This window comes from Mustela putorius, unplaced genomic scaffold (genome assembly GCF_011764305.1).
Source record: "Mustela putorius furo isolate JIRA1106 unplaced genomic scaffold, ASM1176430v1.1 tig00003909_pilon_pilon_pilon, whole genome shotgun sequence".
NCBI classification, from domain to species: Eukaryota; Metazoa; Chordata; class Mammalia; order Carnivora; family Mustelidae; genus Mustela; species Mustela putorius.
This window is the reverse complement of record NW_025422057.1, coordinates 40539531-40554484: the sequence shown is the minus strand read 5'-3', so window position 1 is coordinate 40554484 and position 14954 is coordinate 40539531. Positions and strand designations below refer to the sequence as shown.

The following is a 14954-nucleotide window of genomic DNA, read 5'->3' as shown; positions in this document are numbered from 1 at the left end:
GGTACACAGTATACAGCATCATGGGCCTTGGATATAGTATAAGGAGGATGTTAATTAGTTGCTTTAAAAAATATTGGAGTCCGTTTTGGCCTGACAAGATGATTCTGGTGCTGGTGCAGTCACTGTGGCCTGTCTCCGGGTGACCCCAGATACCCCTCCTGTGCTTCTGGCTTTCCAGCTTCCAGTGTGGCTTCCTTTGTACCCATGGACAGTGGATGAGAAATGAAAGCTTACATAAGGATGCTGGTGACTGGGCCTGGGATCAGTGGGGGCATGTGGCCTTCGTCTTCTGCTGGACAGGGTCTCCCATTTTGGCTGCTGTCTCCTGGCAAATTTGCCCTGGCAAGAGTTGAGTTTTGTTATAACTGTGTTTTCATTTTTGAACTAATATCAGAGCCTTGCTGCCTCCCGTAATAAAGGATGTGCCCCTCACTTATAGTTGCTTATGAATGGCCAGTTGGTTATGAACTAGGAATGGGCGATGTGTTAGCTTGTACCAGTCAGACATTCATGCTACCTACTGCTTCTGCTCATGGGGCATGGGGAGGTTGTGTGCTTGGGTGGACATGCTGGCTGATGTTACATGGACGGTGTTGTGGAGAGCTGATAGGAAATGACTCAAGCTAATAAACCCAAGGGAAAGAGCATCATGTTGCTGAGTTTCAAAGAAGTTCATCCTATTATAAGTCTTCCTTCATCATGACTTCAATGTTACCCACAGCTGGCCATCTAGCCTTGGAGGACTCCGTTGGTTCGTAGTACAGCTTGGGTCTGAGGACGGAGGATTAAAGACTCCAAGTGGAGAGCTCTCTCTGGACCCGAGTGAGAAGAGGCAGATGACCCCATGCAATGTCATGGATGCCTGTTAGACACATCTCTGACTAAACTTGCCCAAGCACCACTATTGTCTGTATTTTATCAGAGGTCCAAGGGGGAAGTCCATCTGGACAGCACAGGGCTAAATTCTGTGTCCACTCCTCACTAGCTTTTCCTTTGTCCTCGGCTCCAGCCAGCACTGCTTGACCACTGAGCACCCTGCCCTTAGGGGCCTTCCCGCAGGGCCCGAGTCATCCACCAGAGCTCAGGCAGTTGTGTTACCGTCTGGGTCATCTGCTGACTCTCCACTTCTGCTTTCTCCAGGAAATGAGCAGAAACGCAGCTCAAGTGATTCATAGTGAAACATTGTTGGAGACTAACAATGCTGGCCGGATCCTCTTCCCCCAGGCCTGAGGGGCTTGGGCTGGATCTGGGGGCACCCATGTCACCTGACGTCGGCAGGCCCTGACCGCCACACCTCTGGGTAAGTCATCTTGTTCCTGGCCAGGCCATGCTGGGCCCGAGGTGGGCATGGACGTCCTGTCTGTCAGGGAAGGGCCTTCTGGTTGCCTCCTAGAGAGCTGGCATGGGAGTCCATGCGGCCACCAGTGCCTGGTCTGGGCTTGTGGATGTGGGACAGGAGGTGGGCTGATGAGCAGAAAGTGTGTGCCGGGTGGGTGGTACAGGTGGCGGGGGCCACTCGAAAGCATGGGTCTGCTGGGGTGTCTGTCCCTGTTGGAGTTTGCCGAGCTGGGCTGAGCTCCAGCTCCCTTCCTCATCCTCCTACCTCAGGTCAAGCCCTTTCTCAAGGTTCTGCTAAGGAAGGTGACGTTGCCACACGTGAGAGAGGCTGGACGTGGGCCTGTCTGTACTAAATCCCAGGGATGGAGAGGGGAGGCTGACTGTAAGGCTCCTCTGCCCAGAACCCTACAGGCCTCTGAAGGGTGTTGAGCTGTGAGGGCCGCTTCCCGGGGACAAAGAGAGCTAGCATTATTCTGGTCTGGTGGTCATTGCCAGGGGTCTGGTAAGTAAGGGCCTCTTCAGGCCTCCCTTTCTTCATGTGAATCACCACAACAAACCTTAGAAATGCCAATATTTTCTGAATAAGCAGGACCACCTGACTCACAGAGAATTTGCTTTTCTCTCCTGAAATCGTACCTTATAGAACACTGAACTCATCCTTTGTCCCCGCTTCTCTCAAGTGACAAGGAGCTAATTCAGCTTTTTATGTATTTTATGTATTTTATGTATTACTTTTTTATGTATTACTCTTTCCAGGGGTATTTTAATGTTGACATGATATTCTGCAAAATTATCCATTTAATTATTTGAGAAATATTTATCAGAAGCCATTTCCTCCCAGCACTGTTAAAGGCATCGGGGGCAGCAGACGGGGCCAGTGGTGCTTGGTGCCGTGGGCTGCATTGGGATGGGGAGCAGGGGTTTGGGAGTGGGGGGTCGGGAGGCTGGAAACCTGTGTACTTCTGGGTGGAGCCCTGAAGGAAGGGAGAGTCTGGAACCTGTGATTTTTGAGAATCATTCTGGGGCAGGGGACTAGAGAACGTCAAGGTGCCTTGCAAGAGGCCTGGTGGGGGTCTGGGGGGAGAATAGCGGGGTAGAGAGTGGTGAGGGCAGGCCAGTGACCTGGCCAGAGAGGGATGCCACGGGGTCAGGTGAGGGAGGGTCTTCCTGTTCAGTGTGAGGATTTGGGCTGTTCTCCCCAGACAGGGCGCTTCTAAATGGTGAGTAGGTAGAAAAGAAAATTTAGAAACAGTGTATAGGGTATAAGAAATATCACCGAAGTGTTTTTGTTTTTATTTTTAAAATTTTTTTAAATTTAAATTTTATTTTATTTATTTGACAGAGATCACAAGTACACAGAGAGGCAGGCAGAGAGAGAGGGGGGATGCAGGCTCCCCACTGAGCAGAGAACCTGATACAGGGCTCGAACCCAGGACACTGAGATCATGACCTGAGTCGAAGGCAGAGGCTTAACCCACTGAGCCACCCAGGCACCCATGTTTTTGTTTTTTTAATCATCAGTGTCTTTGAGGTCCTTCAAAGGCTTGGTTTCTCCCTCTCCTGTCAGAGAATATGGTTGTCCAGAATTTGGGGATTATTGGTCCCTTGCTTTTCTTTCTAATTTTACCTCACATGTTTAAATTGCTAAATATGTGCTACTTAGTTTTGCACGTTTTTTGGACTTTGTAAATAGGAATTTTTTAAGTCTTTTAAGATGTGCTTCATTTGCTCCACAGTATGGTTCTGGAATGTGTTTGTATTGTTGCATGTGCTTCTGATTCATTCATGTGTATTGCTTGCTGTATAATATTCTGTGATATATACATAAACCTCAGTATATGTCCCCAAGTTAATTCTGGTGGACACTGGGATTTTTTTAGGTTTTTGTTCTTGTTTTTTTTATTATAAGCTGTTAGGAGCTCCAGCACTTGTTAGGTATTGCTAGGACGCTTCTTGCACATATATCCCAGGGTAGGTGTGCTCGAATTCCCTAAGGTGTAAGCCCTGAAAGTGGAATTGGTAGGTGTACAATCTTCACCCTTACTGGATGATACCAAATTGCTTTTCTGAAACAGCTGCACCATTTTACCCACCTATCAGCAATCTGTAAACGTTTCTGTGGCTCTATATCTTCACCAACATTTGATATGCTGAAGTTTTAATTTTGCCAATCTAGTGAAAATGAAAATCTACCTAGGCTTTTAATTTGCATTTCCTGAATTACTAAGGTTGGGCATCTCTTTATGTGCTTATTGGCCATTGTGGATCCCTTTTCCTGTTCAGATCTTTTGTCCATTTCTTGTTGGCACCATCTGTCTTCTTTACCCTTCTGATGTTCTAGAATTTAATACATATTTGGGTATTAATCCTTTGTCAGATATATATATTATATTTTACTCTTGTTTGTGCCTTGTCTCATTACATTCTTGGCAATTTCTGCTAATGATCAGATTTCTTAATCTCAAATGAGCTTCATTTATCCATACGTTCTTTTATGATATACGTGTATTATCTAAGAAATTCTTCTCCACTATAAAGGCATACAATTATTCTCTTACATTATTATTTTCTTTTATAATTTTGCCTTTCACATGTAGAAATCCCTCATCTAAAAATGATTTTTCTGTATGACATGAGATAAAGGGTAATGTTTTATTTTATTTTGTTTTTCCCATATGGATAACCAAAAATGTTAGCTATATTACTTAAAAAGGCCATTCTTAGGCACCTGGGTGGCTCAGTTGGTTGAGCGTCTGCCTTCGGCTCAGGTCATGATCCCAGCATCCTAGGATTGATCCCCGCATCATGTTCCCTGCTTGATGGGGAGTCTGCTTCTCCCTCTGCCCCTCTCTCTCTGCTTGTGGTCACTCTCTCTCTCAAAAATAAAAATTAAAAAAAAAAATAAAAAGGCCATTCTTCAGCCACTTATCTACATCCACTCTGTTGTGAATCACCTTGTCATGTATATGAAGTTCTGTTTCTGGGTTCTCAGTACTGTCTGTCTGTTTATCTCTTTGACAGTACTATATGATATGATTAATTCTAGGCTTATAACAGATTTTGATATCTGAAAAGAACTATTTTATTTTCTTCTTCTTCCACTCTGTCTTGTCATTCTTGGTATGAATTCATAAAATTCTAACATTCATATGAATTTTAGGAACAGTTTATCAGACTCTACAAAAAAGCTATGTTTAGGTTTGACTGAAAAAGCAATTTGGAGAGCTAAACCATTTTTATGAAAATGACTTCTCCAATTCATGAACATGGTTTGTACCATTTATTTAGATGTTCTTTTAAATATTTAAATGTTTTATAATTTTCCTTATAAAATAGTGCATATTTTGTTTAGAGTTACTCCTAAGTAGTGTGTATTTTTATATAATTTTAATTGTCACTAAAAATATGTGTTTCTCACTCACTGATGCATGCTTGAATTTTAAAGAAGAATCATTTAAGCTATTCTATGGGTAGCAAAGGAAGAAGCAAGACTATCAGTTAAAAGAATGTTGTAGTAATTCAGGCTAGATGTATTGTTGGCTCTTTCCAAAGTGATAGTAGAGATAATGGGAAGTGATCAGAGTGCTGAGATTCTAGATACTTTCTGAGTATGAGATTTGATGATGTTTTAAGTGTAGTGTGTGGGAGAGGGAAGTTGATGACTCCAGAGCAACACGGGGAATGGAATCATCCTATTTTGAGCTAGGTCATGGGTAGAAAGAACATATCTGCAAAGTGATGGTTATTCCAGGATAAAGGTTTGAACAGACAAAGGTAGAGATGTATATTAGACACTAAGTGTAGAAATGAAGTCTTGGCACCTCCTGTCCCCATGTGACCTTCACAGTAGGAAAGCAAGCCAGCTTGGTCTTTTGGGGGGCAAGGGGCAGATATCTTGTGCAGGAGGGAGAGAAAAAAGGTGAGCATCTTGGAGTTCTTGAGCCACACTATAGAACTTTTTAAAATTTATTTATTTACATTTATTTACTTATTTCCAAGTGAGGACATGCATCTATTTCCATTTGTTATGCAAACTATCAAAATACATGTGCATTTTGTACCTCAAAAGACTTTCCAGGCAACACTCTTAAGCCTTTGGCTGATGGCCCGAAGCATTTGCACACCTGTTAGAATCTTAGGTCTCCAAGTCTGCACCTGTGCTATCTAACACAGAAGCCTCTAACCACACCTGAAATATGGCCAGTCTAAATTGAGATGTGCTGTAGTATAAAATGCACATCAGATATCAAAGATGTTTCAAACAACAAGAAAAAGAAATGTGAAGTGAAATATCTAATTGATACTTAAAAATATTGATTGCATATTGAAAATAATATTTTGGAGATACTGGGTTAAATAAAAATATATTTGAGTAAATGGCTTAATTAATTCCAGCTCTTTATTTCTACTTTTTAAATGTGGTTACCAGAACAATTTTAAGTTACGCACATGGTCTGAATTCGTGGCTGGCTTGGTATTTCTTCTGGGCTGTACTGTTCAGAGGTATTTCATGTTCCATGGCCAGAGGCTTTTATGGGAAATACAGTTCAAGAAGGATGGGAAACCAGGGAGATGAAAAGCCACTTGTCCCAAATAATTCCAGGGAGAAAGAAAGTATGAAGTGTAAGAGGAAGGGATTTAGTACTTAAAATAAAGAGACACTGGGCAGGGTCCTGGTATTTGCCATCTTTTTTAATCCCCACAATGAGCTCAGTTTCATTACTCCCATTTTACAGATGAGAAAATGGAGGTTTAGAGAAGTAAGGTCCTTCATCCTCAGACAGTAAGTAAGTCAGCTGGGATTTGAACTTAAAACCTGTGCCATTTGAATTAGCTGCTACCACCACCATGAGTTGAGGAAACACTTCTGGAGAGAAATAATCAAGGTTTGGCAGAAGTTTGGAAACTGCTCTTTCCCTTTAGCAAATGGTTAATCCTATTTTTGAAAATTCATCTTCCCCGATGATTCACAGGAAACAAAAAGATTGCGTGGGGATCCTTTTTATTCCAGCATCGCCCATAATAGCAACCGAGACACCCCAAGCATCCTGTGATTAGGGAGCAAGAGAATGAATTACAGGCAATAGACCAAGAGCATGCTTCTTGGTCATTAAACCTGATCATTTAAGGGACAAGGCAACATAGACTATGTTTATGATATGATGATAGACGATTGATACAATGAAACGGTTTATACGTCAGTTATAAATCAGATATGCTTCAACATGGAAAGTAACATGCAGAAGAAAAGGGACTTACCTGTTGGTCTTTGTGTTTTTAACATGATAATAATAACAATAGCAATAATAATAATAGTATCACCCAAGTAGCACTCGGATATGGCTTTTTAAAGGATACAAAGAGATAAAGATGCATACATGAAGAAACTGTTAGTGAGGTTGGGCAGTCCATATCAGAGTCCATAGACTCTGAAAAACAATCTGAGGGTTGGTGGAACCAGGTGGTGGGTATTAGAGAGGGCACGATTGCATGGAGCACTGAGTATGGTGCAAAAACAATGAGTACTGTTACACTGAAAAGAAATAAAAAAAAAAAAAGAGTAAGGTCGAAGTGCACTACAGTGAACCCATGGACTTCCTCCTCCCACTCTTTGGGTGTGGACCAGATGGAGGCTCGAGGGACAGCAGGCTGGGAGATGGACGTACTAAAGGCAGGGCCCAATGATTCCTCCTTCTGTGTTTCTGCCAGAGCATGCAGACCACCCCTTTACTGGGTTGGGTGGCGTTGTCCACCTCCTCCACGGATGCGTGAGTGCATGAGGCTCTCACGTTCTCCTTGAATCCAGCATATGTGCAGCAGCTGCAGGGGTGGGTGTGGGAGTGCGGTGGTAAGGAGGGACTGCCATCATCCTTGTAGGGAATGAAGGGTGAATAAAGAACCAGGGGAATCCAGTGGGGATGGGCAGAAGTCCATATAACCAAAAGGGGAAAAAAAACAACCAAACAAAGCAGGGCAATACTTTGCAATCAGTACACAGAGCCTGGTAACTTTTAGTTTTCCTTTTCACATACATGCCTCCAGGAAACATTTAATTATGTAAATTAATGGGGGGCAAGTCCCCCCTGCCATGATTCCACTGCTTCCCCTTGCAGAAGGGATCTCTCACAGACTCTCCCCTCGAAAACATCACCTTGGTTCCAAGAAATACTTCTTTCCCTGCACAATTTAAAGTGTCTGAATAGTCTCAATTTTGACATGTGTATTTAATGTGAGGATCCCCTCCCCTCATGTAATTAAATAATTGTGTCATTTTATAATTGATAGAAACCTGGAGTGGAGGAAATACAGGAAAGAGGAAGATAAAGTGTATTCATGCCTAATGATCACACAGGGAAGAACGTGTTGGGCGCCCCAGTTCTTACAGGCAGTAGGTATTGATAGATTTGGGAATTGTGAAGCGCTCACTTTTATTCTGCTTGACTCCACACGTAGTGTCCCGGCACAAATGGCTTTGGCTACCACGCTCCCCCTTTTCCCTGGACCTGGAGGTGATCATAATCCTGAGCACCTGGTGTAATTACTAAGTGAGATCTGTAGTGTGGGTGTAGGATTGGAGACTGGGAAGTGCTGTCATTGAGTAAGTGGGGGAAGGGGAGCTAGGGCGGAAGGGATAGGTAGGGGGCTAGTGACTAGGCTCATATAGGGGGCCACATGATCAGGCTCACCCCAAATCCCAGAAATGCTGAAGCCTAACACAACCAGAGTTAAGAGAACGAACCAGACCACCCTGCCCTGGGAGTCAGTGGTAGGTGGGTCACATTGTGACCGCAAGGAATGACCAAGTCGTAAAGAAGAAGTAAGCCATTAAAGATGTTACCGCAGTCCTTACTCAATGGTCCTATCAGTGGTAGAGACTTTAACAAGATTTAAGTTCCTTGGTCACTTTTCAATAAAAGACCAACCACAAAAGCCCTCAGTGGCAACTTGCTGGTTTGCGACCCTCTCACTCCTGAGATCTTTTGCTCTTTCCTTGCTCAAAACAATTCTATCACTTTGCTCACTCTCCTTCATCCGCAAGATTTGTTCTTGGACTCTGTGAGGCAAGAGCCTCGCTCTCCCGCTTCACTATGGGATGGTAGAGACTACTTTCTAATCACAAGGTGGCTCAGTGGCGGGAGGAGTTTGGAAGTTGGAGAGAAGAGGGTTATTTCTCAGTTGTGGCATCGGGGATGCCTGGCCACGGAGGCAGCCAGGAGCTGTGTTTGGAAGGGTTCTGTGGAGCTGAAGGAGGGAGGGGCATCCCAGGGAGAGAATCCTGAGTAAAGGCGAAAGATCAGATTATGAGTGGACAGTTCATTTGGCCAGACTGCATTGGAGGTGCGGCGAGAAGTGAGGCAAGGAAGGAGGTTGGGCCATGTCACTGAGGGCCAAGAGCTTGGGAGTGCTCCTTGAGAACACGGGGACCACTGAAGACACTGGAGCAAGGGAGTGCCGTGTCGGAGCTGTGCTCCCCGGTCTGCCGCTGTGGGGTAAGTGGGAGACAGGTGGACAGGGTGGGAGAAAGCTGACACTCAGGGGTGCAGGCGACTCACTTCCCCACCTGTAACATGAAGCACCCAGAATAAGGCTCTGGAAGGGTGTCTGCCGATGAAGTTTTACTTTTCAAATCAGCTTCATGTTCAGAGGATTTACATTTCTCTTCTGACCCCTGGATGAGTGTTTAACCAGAAAGAGCATCCTACAGCCTAGTGAGTTTCTGGTTGTGTCGGAAATATCTTCTTACCCAAACCTAGTTCTACATGCACAGGAAATGCGAGAATGGCATTGAGGAGGATCAGAAGGAAGCAAGGAACCTCAAAAAAGTACCCAAATGGATGAGATGGGTTGCCTGCCCTCTGCGGGGAGGCAGGCCAGGGGGAGCCCACGCCTGTTGCACCCCTGAGTGTCAGCTTTCAAGGCCAGGGCGTGGACCCAGGGCGGTTCTGCTCCTTCCCTGTTTACTAATCCAACAACCGGCCACACAGAGAAAGCTGTATCGAGCCACAGTTCCGGCAGCTTGTTCTGGAGGCTGAGTGTTGATGCTGGGTGTGCTGCAGGTGGCAGCCCCAGAGGGACCGGCCAGCGGGTGGCCACCTTGTGCCCAGGCTCATGAACTGTCAGCCTCTGTGGTTCCCAGAGTTCAGCTCTTGCCTCTGGGGGTGGTGAGATCACCCTGTTCTGGGCCAGCTGGCCTGCAGCGGGAGCTGGGGCCACACAGCAGACTGGGCACCAGACCTCTGGCCAGGGACCAGCAGCATCTTCGCGGATCCAGCTGGGGAACCCCTTCGGGGCTGTTGGCAGTAAGACCTTCCAGCTACATATATTCTCACCGCTGTTGTTGACTGTCGGGCCACCCTGGTCGGCTTCAAAGTCAGAAAAGTCTGGGTTTGTCCTTGATTCTGATGCTTATTAGCAGTTTGAGTTCAGACAAGTTCCCAATTTTCTCTGCGTGTCAATTTCTCTGTGGCTTGCTTTCCGCCTTTATGTCAGGGGGATAACGATATCTCCCTTACAATTTTTCTAAGATTAGAGATCACGGACAGCTCTGCCAGCAGATGCTCATCCAGGGACGGCCACGTACACTTGACCCACACTTCTTAGGTTGGAGAGCAAGCCACAGACTAGCAGCGGAGCGGCTCCCTGATGATGGGGGCTGGGCCTCTTGTTCCTTGTGCTGTCTCTAGTCCATGTCTTTGTGCAGACGGTGACAGCTCGGTTGCAGCTAAGCTTGGAGGGTCTGGCCAGGGGAACTGCTCCCTGGCTATTTCGGGCAATGTGGAAGTCAGTGCACATACCGAAATACAAAACCAGGGACCCTCCTGCAGGACCTGGCGAGTTCCTACATTCTGTTACTGTTGCACAAACCACAGAGGTGTGTGCTAAATGGGAGTGCTTGGCCTGGAATCAGAAAAAAGGAAGTTAACAATGGTCGGGGCAGGTGCAAACCACCCAGTTCCTGTCAGTCAGAGTCCCCATCTTAGTCTTCATGGGGGTGTTCCTCAACTTCTGGAAATAACCGAGGCAGGATGTAGGCTTGTGGGTGGGCTCTGCTGTGCTCTGCCAGTGGGAGCTCCTTGCCCTCGGCTGATGGAGGAGGTGGGGACACTTGCTAACTGAAGAGGACTTGGGGCAGCACCCAGGCTGCTGCTGGTCCTTGTGCTGGAACTGGTTGTTAAGCCTCTCAGGGAACCTCCAACACTACTTGTTCTACTGTCCCGTCAGCCACTGTCTACAGGGACGCTTGCCATTACCCATGCTCTTGTACTCGCCCTGGAGCTGGCTGTTGGGGAACGCACTCCTGCTCCTGTTTTCCACTTTTTATCTTTAAGATGGCCAACTCGCCACTTCTAGCTTTGTCTCTGCGAATCCCAGGACATACTTCTGAAGCCTCGATTTAATCCACCAAGTATCCTGCTCTCCTTTCAAGCCAGTGCCTCGTTGTGAGAAAATCTGAGATAGGACACTGTCGGCAGACAGGCCAGGGGTGGGCTGATACAGAAGAGAAGCCAGGTCTAGGGTGGGGTCCAGCTTGCCCTGGCTTTGGGGATGGACCTTAAAAAGTGACCAAGGCTCCAGAGCATACCCACAGAGAGCTCTCTGGCTTTAGGTTCCTCCAGGGAGGGCAGGCAAATTTCAGGAGCCTGAAGGCAACAACACACACAAAGGGAGCAGGCTAGGGTGGGATGTTTGTGGAGTGGGGTCAGGGTGCTGCTAGCCACAAGGCAAGAGGTGTGGGCATTGTGCAGACATCTAGACTGTGCTGGGTGGCCTCTCACATATATTCATGTGCTTAATTCTTTCCAAAGTCTGGTGAGAAGATACTGCCCCCATTTTACAGGTGCATGCATGGAGGTTCAGAGACTGTAAGTCACGAAGGCAGAAGGCTAGCGAGAGGCAGAGCTAGGATTTGAATCAGATCTGTCTGAGGCTGCTCTGGGTCTGCCCTTGGAGCTGGGTGGGGATGCAGTGAGTCAGGTTTGGCCCAAAACTCCAAGCTCGGGGTGGTGATGGTGTCTTACTAGGGAATTAAGGCTGCCACAGAGGCAGACTCAGAGGTCCCATTCCCACGCATCCTGAGCTGGCCTGCTGGTGGGCCTGGCACCCTTGGCCCCTGCCAGGTCACAGTCTGGCCTCCACTCACAGCTCTGGGATCACCTTGCTCAGGGATTCTTAAGCAAGGTACTCCTCCAGGGCCTTGCGACTTCTTCCCAGGCCGCTTCCCTCTCCTGGGGATGCATCGAAAACACCTGGGACATTGTAGAAAACACACTTGCCGGGGCCCCACCAGACCAATGAAGTGGTCCTCTTCAAGGAGCAAGGCCCCACTGGGTGGGGGGTTCCGGTGTGTGGCCTGGGCTGGTGCGGATTGCTCTATTTCGAGATGCACTGAGCCATTCTTCATACCGTCACCTTCTCTTAGACGTCCCTTTGCCTCTGTGTTTCCATGACCCTCGTGGCCAGAGCATTCCTTGCCTATACCTGGGGTGTACTTGAGGCACTGACTCTTCTTGCTTCTCGTTTCTCCCTGCTCCTGGCCTGGCTTAGTGCCAGCCAGGAATAACTTTTCTAGAATTTGTTTATATAGAATCTATTTATTTCTACAATCTGTTTATCTCTTCTCCCACACCTTCAAGATCTTCTCATTATCTAGAACACCATGTCCATGTCAGTCTACTCTCCTGGTCCTTCTTGACTTAGCTGCACCGTGATTTCCTGGGCTCCCTTCTCCTCTCCAGAGAGCCTGTCTGCTTGCACTGACCTTGTTTCCTGCTCACCGCCCTGTTCCGGCTCTTTGGCTGGCCCTGGCCTGTGCAGATGGGGCCGCGACGTTTGTGAAGCAGCTGCAGCAGGATGGGGAGAGGCAGGAGGAACATCCCTTTCCACATGCTACCCATGACCTCTTTCTCTTGAGGACCCATTGTCTGCAGTTGCACGTCTGGTCCTCTTTCGGTAGGTTCTCAGCTGCAGAGACAGGTGGGGGGTGCTTCTCTTACCCACAACCCCAGATCTGGCTCCTCCCTGCCTAAGAAGGTACAGCTCGATGTTGCAGCTGCTGCATGGTGTCTGCTCAGCAAACACTGAGGGCCGAGGGAAGGGCTGTCCCGCAGAGGGTGCCACTGTGCTGCTGAGCTCAGAGGGAGATCAGAGCTCTCTCGGGAACACTGGCTCTCAGGAGCTTGAGGCAGACTCTGTGGGAAGTCTCAGGCCCTGAGGAGCCCCTAAGGAGACCCTGCGACCGTAATGACCAAGCTCTGTCCCTTCTCATCTTGCTCCTTCACAGACAGTTGGTACTCGCCCTGGCATCCAGATGAGGTGTGAGATGTGGTGGTATGAGGAGAGGGAAGGGGAACCTGGAGGGGGTGTGTATGGACAGGGCTCTCTGGGGGACCATGGAGAAGCTAGGGTGGGTTGCGGTTGTGGCCATCCTGAGTGCTTCGGCTTTGTGGCCCCTGGGCAGGGCAGGCAGGGAACGAGGTCGTGCGTTCCATGTTCAGAGGTCTCTGTTTTGGGGGCCTGCTTTGGCAGAAGCAAAGGGACGGTGACATCGCTGTCTCCTGTCCACGTCACACCACACAGGTGCTCATGCCCCCTGCTGTAGTTTCTGTTCCTGGAGTTTTGCCTTTTCCAGAGTGTCACGGAAATGGGATAGCACAGTATGTAGTCTTTTGAGACTGGCTTCTGTCACTTGCTATAAGACTTTGAGGTCCATCAGGTTGCTGTGTGGGTCAGTAGTGTGTTCCTTTTTTACTGGGGAGAAACATCCCATTGTCCGGATATACCTGAGTTTGCTTGTTCCTTCACCCGCTCAGGGCCATTTTGGTTGTTTCCAGGTCTGAGCAACTATGAATACACCTGTTATAAACATTCATGCGTAGGTTTTATATGAAGGTAAGTTTCTATTTTCCTAGGGTAAACATCCAGGGGCCTAACTGCTGGGTGAGTATATCTTCAACTTTCTAAAAAAACTGCCAAGCTGCTTTCCAAAGTGGCTGGACCACTTGTATTCCCATCAGCCAGGATGCATCCTTGCCAATAATTAACAATCTGTGTCTACTTGTTTTTTAAAGACATTCTAATAGGCGTATCCTGGTATGTCAGTGCTGTCTTTCTCTGCAATCCGACTGTCTGGCTCAGTTCTTCTGGTTAGCTACGCTAGGCTGTGGAGGGAGCAGAGCTTCTATATTACTAGAACTTCTACAACAGCTTCTTCTTTTCAATTTACTTTTAACTCGTAAGCTCTCCTGTTAGCAGGAAATGGTGGGGAAGAGGAAGTGAGGCCTCGCCCCCACCTTGCCCATGTGTTTGGAACAAGAATGGCTTTGTTTTTATTTTCTGAGGGCTCTAGGTTAAGGCCAGGTCCTTGCTGACACAGGGGCAAGAGAGTATGGATCCGCTGACATGTGGCGAGGAACTGACTTACGAGCGGAAAGGAAAACAGATCACGTATAGCCATGCATGGAAAGCTGCTGTTCTGCTGTGTATCGTCTGATTTAGAGGTGCCCCCAGCTCCAGGGCCTGGGGGGCCATTGCCTGTGATGTAGAAGGGAAACAGGTTTGCCTCTACCCAGAGTGCACAGCGCGGAGGCAGAGTCACATAGGCTGAGGAGAAATGGGGAGGAATTCCATCTTGAATGGCACCATCACAGCTCTTTGTCACCAAGTCTGGGCTTCTCCATGGAAGACACTGAGTCTTCCCTGTGACCTGCCCTGTTAGAGAGCAGCTCCAAGCAACTTCCTGCTCCGTTTTCCCTCGAATGGCTTCCCGGCGCCTTAGCTCCGAGGGCTGCTAAATCCTATCTTATATCCTGAGGTTTCACCTGTTGGCAAATCACTCCACAGAAAGTCAGGGAAGAAAAGGTCAATGGTGCTTTAGCTGCCCAAACATCAGCAACCCAGCTGACTCTCCAGCACGCAGCCGCGAGCCGGATGCCCTGGGCCCTGTGCTTCTGACGCATCCCAAAGCAGAGTTCTAACGACGCTACGGATTTATGCAGGTGGGGTAGGAGCGCGGATGGGCAGTGACACCTATCTTGGGGAGCCCACGTGGGCACTTCCTGGGAACCCCTCCCTGTGCTGTTACTGTAGATCCGCCTCTGGTTCCCTGAACAAGGGCATGGACAGGGAACTCCTCCCCTGCACCTGCCCACCATGCACAGCCCCAGGCTCTCAGCCCACTCAGGCACCTCTCCAGTGCGTCCACATGGACTCATGTCCCACGTCTCTTCTGTGGTCAGTGCATAAAGGCCAGAGGGGAGAACTGAGATCACCAAGACCATTTCAATGACGAGAAAGCTAGTGTTGGAGAGGGGGAATAACCTGGTGAAGGCATCGCAGCAGCCCAGCTGAGACTGAACCTCTGCCCTGTGACTCCTGTCCTAGCCCGAGGCTCCCCTCAGTTTGAAGGCGACAGGAGTGGGCAGCTTCCTACCCCGTGCCTCTCTCTTGCTGCCTCACGCAGGCGGCAGGAAAGCAAGGCCTCTGGCCTGCCTGATTGGCTGTGTGAGGAACCATGACTAAACTGTGCTGTGTGTGACATGTCCTGAGCCTGACTGGAAAACAGCTCACTGGCAGAGAGGGGGCTTGGAGACCCCTGGGACACCCCCCACAGCTTCCAG

General features: G+C 48.1%; 1 protein-coding gene across 6 annotated transcripts in view; it reads left to right on the top strand.

Annotated features, from left to right (window-relative positions):
- Nucleotides 1–1132: 1132 nt before the first annotated feature.
- WDFY4 (WDFY family member 4) overlaps nt 1133–14954 on the top strand; it is a 268674-nt gene continuing 254852 nt past the window's right edge. Inside the window, exon 1 of one of the 6 annotated variants that reach the window (XM_045068824.1) lies at nt 1133–1300. The gene's annotated coding sequence lies outside the window, so the exon portion shown is untranslated. Of the gene's footprint in view, nt 1301–1607; nt 1841–14954 lie in introns of those variants that run through there. The other 5 variants (XM_045068823.1, XM_045068822.1, XM_013063131.2 and 2 more) reach the window with 5 other exon arrangements.